General features: G+C 37.5%; 1 protein-coding gene and 1 pseudogene across 2 annotated transcripts in view; one reads left to right on the forward strand and one right to left on the reverse strand.

The window, feature by feature from the left end:
* The window catches only part of UIMC1 (ubiquitin interaction motif containing 1), a 103590-nt gene that overhangs the window by 92946 nt on the left and 3971 nt on the right, over positions 1 to 6673 (reverse strand). The window lies entirely within an intron of this gene.
* LOC109389749 (60S ribosomal protein L12 pseudogene) lies at positions 2785 to 6072 on the forward strand (annotated as a pseudogene).

Here is a 6673-nt window from a genome sequence, read left to right on the forward strand (position 1 = left end):
AGAAGAGCGCAATGATGGTGCCAACTTGGGCCAGTGAAGCAACATCCTCCACAACTAGATTGAAGAACAAAACAACAGCAACTTGTCTGTTCCTCTTCCCCCAACTCCCCAGCACTGTTCCCATCCCCCCAATTCCCCAATAAAAAATCTTTAAAAAAAAAAATAATAATAATAATAATAAAATGCTCAGGAATAAATTTCACAAAGAAAGTGCAAGATTTGCAACTGAAAACTTAACCCTTCTGCAGCGATGGTCAGATATATTTGAATTAATATAGCTGAAATTTTTATACATAAAAATAATGGCATTTATTTATTTTTTAAAGTGTCATTATATATAAAGCTGCTCAAATTGTTATTATTAAATGCACAAAATAGTCAAAATATCAACTTTTTGTTTTTTGTGGATTTCTGACACATTTTGAAAAGAAAACCTGAAATCAATCAACACAGCAAAAGAGCTAAAAATACGGTTGAAAGAAATTAAAGATCTAAATAAATGCAAAAATATCCAGTGTTCATGAATTGGAAGACTTGATATTGTTAAGACAGCAATATTCCCCAAATTGCACTACAGATTCAACATAATCCCTAATAAAATCTCTTGTTAGATTTTATTGTGGCAATAGACAAGCTGATCCTAAAATTCACAAGGAAACACAAGGGTCCAAAAAAGCCGAAGCAATCTTGAAAAAAAAGGAGAAAGGTGAAGGACACACATCTCAATTTCAAAACTTACTACAAAGCTACAGTTAGCAAGACACTGCAGCACTGCACAAGGATAGACATGAGGATCAATGGAACACAACAGAGAGTCCAGAAAACACCGACACATTTACTATTGATTTTCAACAAGGGTGCCAAGATAATCCAATGGGGAAAGTATAGTCTTTTCAACAAATGTAGAGGGCTTCTACTTCACATATACAAAAGTTGCAAAAAATGGATCTAAGACCTAAATGTAAGATATAGGTAAAATTCTTAAGTCAAACATCATCATAAATCTTTGTGATCTTGACTAGGCAATGGTTTGTTACATAAGACGTGAAAAGCTTAAGTAACAAAAAGAATAGGTAAATTGGGCTTCATATAAATTAAAAACTTTGTGCTTCAAACGAAAATATCAAGAAAGTAAAAGAAAAAAAAAATAGAAAAAAGTATTTGAAAATCATCTATGTAATAAAGTAATTGTATCTGGAATATTTAAAGAACTCTTGCATCTCAATAGTAAAAAGGCAAATAAACCAATTTAAAAATGGGTAAAGAATCTGAATAGAAACACAAATGACCAGTAAGCACATGAAAAGACGCTGACTGTCGTTAGTCATCATCTTAAATCAAATTAGTCATTTGTATTAGAGAAATACAAAGCGTACTATATGACGGCGAAAATGGAAAACAATTGTTGATAAGGATATGGAGAAACTGGAACCCTAGTAAACTGCTGACAGGAATACAAAATGGTGCAGCTGCTGTGGGGTAAAAAAATAAGGAATGAAGTAGTGATACATACAAATCACAAAAGCCCAAATCACAAAACCAATCACAAAAGCCCAAATACTGCACAATTCCATTTACATGAAACATCTACAACAGGCAAATCTGAAGAGACAGAAAGCAAATTACTATTACTGGGGGCTAGAAGAGAGGGAAATGTGCAGTGACCGCTTAACGGCTACAGAACTTTTGGGGGGGATGATGAAAACTTTCTGGAATTAGACAGTGGTAATAGTTGCACATTCTGAATGTACTAAAAGCCACTAAATTGTACACATTAAGATAGTTAAAATGTTGGATTTTATGTTATGTGAATTTAACCTAAATTTAAAAAAAATAAAACTTTTATTTTATAGCCAAAGCAGAGAATCACTGGCTTAGTCACTGATTTAAATAAAGCTAATTTAGCTGTCTTGCAAACTTCTCAAATAGTTTAAGACAGTGTTATACTTCATTATCAAAAAGAATCTGTGCAATCCTAGCATTATGGGAGGACAGTAATACACCCACCCAGATGTTTCCATTCCAGAGTCATTCACAAAGTCATTTCCTATAATAGAAACATAAATACAAATTTCTTTTCTATTCTTAATGCATATTTTTAAATAATTTAAGTCAAAGAAATAGAAGAAATCACACAGAAAAGATAAAAAACTTAAGCTAGATATAAATTTTTAATTCTGTATTTAAACAAATATAGCAACAAGAGAACTAGAGAAATATAGTATGTATGAAAAAGGGTTGAGGAGGCCTGGTGGCTCTGTTGGTTAGAGCACGTGCTCTTCACAACAAGGTTGCCAATTTGACTCCAACATGGGATGGTGGGCTGTGCACCCCCCGCCACCCTACCCCGGCAACTAGATTGCAAACAGCAACTAGACTTAAAGCTGAGCTGCGCCCTCCACAACTAAGATTGAAGGAGAACAACTTGACTTGGAGCTGATGGGTCCTGGAAAAAACACAGTGCTCCCCCAAAAAACACATTTTTCCCCAATAAAGTTTAAAAAAAAAGAAAGAAAAAGGGTTAGCTATCTGTTATATAAATAGTATATACAAATTGATAAGTAGATATGAACTGTCAATTTGCAAGGGAAAAAAATACATTAAATATAAATACATGGAAGCATTTAACCTATCAAGTTATCATGAGACAAATGGGATGTGTTTTTGTTTTGTTTTGTTTTTTTTAAGGATTTTATTGGGGAACAGTGTGTTTTCCAGGACCCATCAGCTCCAAGTCAAGTAGTTGTCTTCAATCTAGTTGTGGATGGCGCAGCTGCGTGGCCCATGCGGGGATCAAACCAGCAACCTTACGAGCATTACACTGTAACTACCTGAGCTAACAAGCCGCCCCTAGGATGATATATTGTTAATTCCCAAATTAAAACAATTTTAATGGTAATTCACAATAGGGGGCAGTTCTCTAAACACTAAACTATAATAGAAATGATAAAACAACACAAAACTTTGTACAAATGGTATATTTCTAAATGACTAAAATGACTGAAGTCTTGAGTTTTAACCACTCACCTTACTCCACCTTGTTAGATGCAGGTCTGCTACTGTCATAATGAAAATTACCCCCAAAAAAACCAAAACAAATCTCTTTGGGAACCAGGAGAAACAGCAAAGACACCTGAGGGGAAAGTATATGGAATCTGGCAAATCAAAGATAAAACAGATCTTAGACAGATACTTAGGGAACTGCTGGCTAAGCGTTCTTAACCTGTCAATCCACAAGACCTTTAAAGGATTTATGGATAGGCCTCATCTACTGAAACTGTGTGCAAAATTGTCTTGTTTCTGTATATTCCTTGGGGAAAATTTTATAGCCTTCATCTAGTTCTCAAAAGTGCTCAAGACCCAAAAGAATTCAGAACTACCAACAATCTAGCTAAACCCCTTCTTTTTCAGAAGCAATCCAGAGATTTAAATGGACACAAGTCTCCTAGTATTTTTTATTTAATAAGTATATTTACTTTGTATTACCCAAGTTCTTTGACTAATCTTTTTCACATTTTTTAATTTTGTGTATGCTTTCTAATGTACATATTAGGACACATAATTTACAAATATACATACATTGTGCTAAAAAAAGTTATCAGCAGGGATACAAGATGTTTAAGAGGTAAGAAAATCTTTGTGACCTTGAGTAAGCAAAGATTTTCAGGATACAAAAAGTACAAGCCATGGAATTTTTTTAAATACATAAATGGACTTCACTAAAATTTAAAACTTCTGTTCTTCAAAAGACACAATTAAGAAAACAAAAAGACAAGCCACAGAATGGGAGAAAATATTTGTTGGTGAAATGAAAGCTGAGAAGCACAATTGATGTCAAGGAGATCTTTGATGATTTTAAAGGGAGAACAGATTCAGATTATACAGCATATCTAATCTGAAAACCCACAGTTAATATCACACTTAATGGTGAAAGGCTGAAAGCTTTCCCTTCAGATCAGGTACAAGACAAGGATGTCTACTCTCACTGCTGTTCAACATTGTACTGGAGGTTCTAGCCAGGGCAACTAGGCAAGAAAAAGAAAAGACACCCAAACTGGAAAGGAAGAAGTAAAACTATCTCTATTCTTAAATGCAAAGATTTTTTAGGGGCGGATGGGTGGCTCAGTTGGTTAGAGCACATGCTCTTAACAACAAGGTTGACGGTTCAACTCCAGCATGGAATGGTGGGCTGTACCCCAGCAACTAGTTTGAAAACGGTAAATTGAGCTGAGCTGCCGGTGGATGGCCAGATGGCTCAGTTGGTTAGAGTGCGTGCTCTTAACAACAAAGTTGCCAGTTCAATCCTGCATGGGATGGTGGGCTGCACCCCCCACAACTAGACTGAAAACAGTGAATGGACCTGTAACTGAGCTGCGCCCTCCACAACAAAGATTGAAGGACAACAACTTGACTCAGAGCTGATGGGTCCTGGAAAAAACACACTGTTCCCCAATAAGATTTAAAAAAAAAAAAAAGATTTTTTATATAGGCAATTCTAAGGAATCCTCTAAAAATCTACTAGAATAAACAAGTTCAGCAAGATTGCAGGATACAAGATCAACAAACAAAATAAGTGTATTTCTATACACTTGCAATGAACAACCTGAAAATGAAATTAAGAAAATTTAATTTAGGGCCGGCTGAGTGGCGCATTGGTTAGGAGCTGGCTTGGGACGCCGGAGGGCCCCGGTTCGGATCCCACACATGACAATGACAGCAAGTTGATACTGCCCTCTACAGCCAAGATGCTGAACAACAGCTCAACCTGGAGCTGGGCTGCTGTGCGTCGCAGGCGACGGCGTAGGCTGCAGCCACTGCTGCAGTGGATTGCCATGGGCTACCGTGTGTAGCCAGCAGCCAGCATGAGTGGCCAGCAGCCGCTGTGAGCGGCCGTCCAGAAGCCGGCGACTGATCTGCCTCCTCTGGGAAGAGCGTGGTGATGGTACCAACTTGGGCCAGTGAAGCGACATCCTCCACAGCTGGACTGAAGAACAGAGGGACGGCAACTTGTCTGTTCCCCTTCCCCCGATTCCCCAGCGCTGTTCCCCTCCCCCAATTCCCCAATAAAAATCTTTAAAAAAAATAAATTAGAATAAAAAATCTTTTTTAAAAAAAAGAAATGTACACTTGAAACCTATGTAATTTTACTAACCACTGTCACCCCAATAAATTTAATTTAAAAAGACAGGAAAAGAATAGTCTTTTCAACATATGGTGCTGGGGAAACTACAGAGTCAGATGCAAAAAAATAAATTGGACCTCTACCACACATCATACTAAAATTAACTCAAAATGGATCAAAGACTCAAGTGTAAGAGCTAGAATTATAAAACTCACAGAAGAAAACATCGGCATAAATCTGTATAAGCTTGAATTAGGTAATGGTTTCTTGGATATAAAATCAAAAGCACAAGCAAAAAAAAGAAACTAGATGAACTAGACATCATCAAAAATTAAGAACTTTTGTGCTTCAAAGGGCACTATCAAGAAAGTGAAAGGAGCTTTTCAGCTTTCCACCTGGAGGAGACCAAGGTGCAAGTTTCTTCCGTCGTCAGGAATCCAGGTTTATCTGACACCAAGCACCTTCACCATGCTGCCAAAGTTCCAAGTTCGACCCCAACGAAATCAAAATCATATGCCTGAGGTGCTCCTGTGGGGAAGTCAAGCCCTGGCACCCAAGATCAGCCCCCTGAGTCTGTCTCCAAAAAAGGTTGGTGATGACATCGCTAAAGCAACCAGTGATTTGAAGGGTCTGAGGATTACAGTGAAACTGACCATGTAGAACAGACAGGCCCACATTAAGGTGGTGCCTTCTGCCTCTGCCCTGATCACCAAAGCCCTCAAAGAACCACCAACAGACAGAAAGGAGCAAAAAATCATTAAGCACAGTGGAAATATCACTTTTGATGAGACTGTCAACAGTGCCAGACAGATGCGGCACCGATCTTTAGCTAGAGAACTCTCTGGAACCATTAAAGAGATCTTGGGACTGCCCAGTCTGTGGGCTGCAATGTTGATGGCTGCCACCCTCATGACATCAAATGTGGTGCAATGGAATGCCCAACTGGTTGAGAACTGCAAAGGAAAATATTTCAATTAAAGATCATTTGACAACCAGTCGGGGAATAAAAAGCGTAGTCCACAGAACTGGAAAAACTGTTTGCAAATCACATATCTGATAAGGGACTTGCACCTAGAATGTATTAAAAAATAATAATAAATAATAAACCTCTTACAACTCAAAAATAAAAAGGCAAATAACCCAATAAAAATTAGTCAAAAAATCTAAGTACACATTTCTACAAAATTTACTAATGGCAAATATGCACATGAAAAGATGCTCTATATTATTAGCCATTAAGGAAATGCAAATCAAAACCACAATGAGATACCACTTTACACCCATCAGAACAGCTATAACCAAAGACATATAATTACAAGTGCAGAAAAGAATGTAGAGAAACTGAACCCTCATTCAGGTTTGATGACTAAGTTCGCAAACGCATTCTATTAAAAGTGCTATATACGAGGTCGGACAATTAAGTTTGTGAACTCATCCTAGAAAAAGTGCTACATACCTCATTGTTAAATATCACTACGGTCGGGCCGGCCGAGTGGCGCGATGGTTAAGAACTCGCTTGGGATGCCAGAGGGCCCCGGTTCGGATCCCACA

Source organism: Hipposideros armiger, unplaced genomic scaffold, assembly GCF_001890085.2.
Source record: "Hipposideros armiger isolate ML-2016 unplaced genomic scaffold, ASM189008v1 scaffold_242, whole genome shotgun sequence".
Taxonomy (NCBI): Eukaryota; Metazoa; Chordata; class Mammalia; order Chiroptera; family Hipposideridae; genus Hipposideros; species Hipposideros armiger.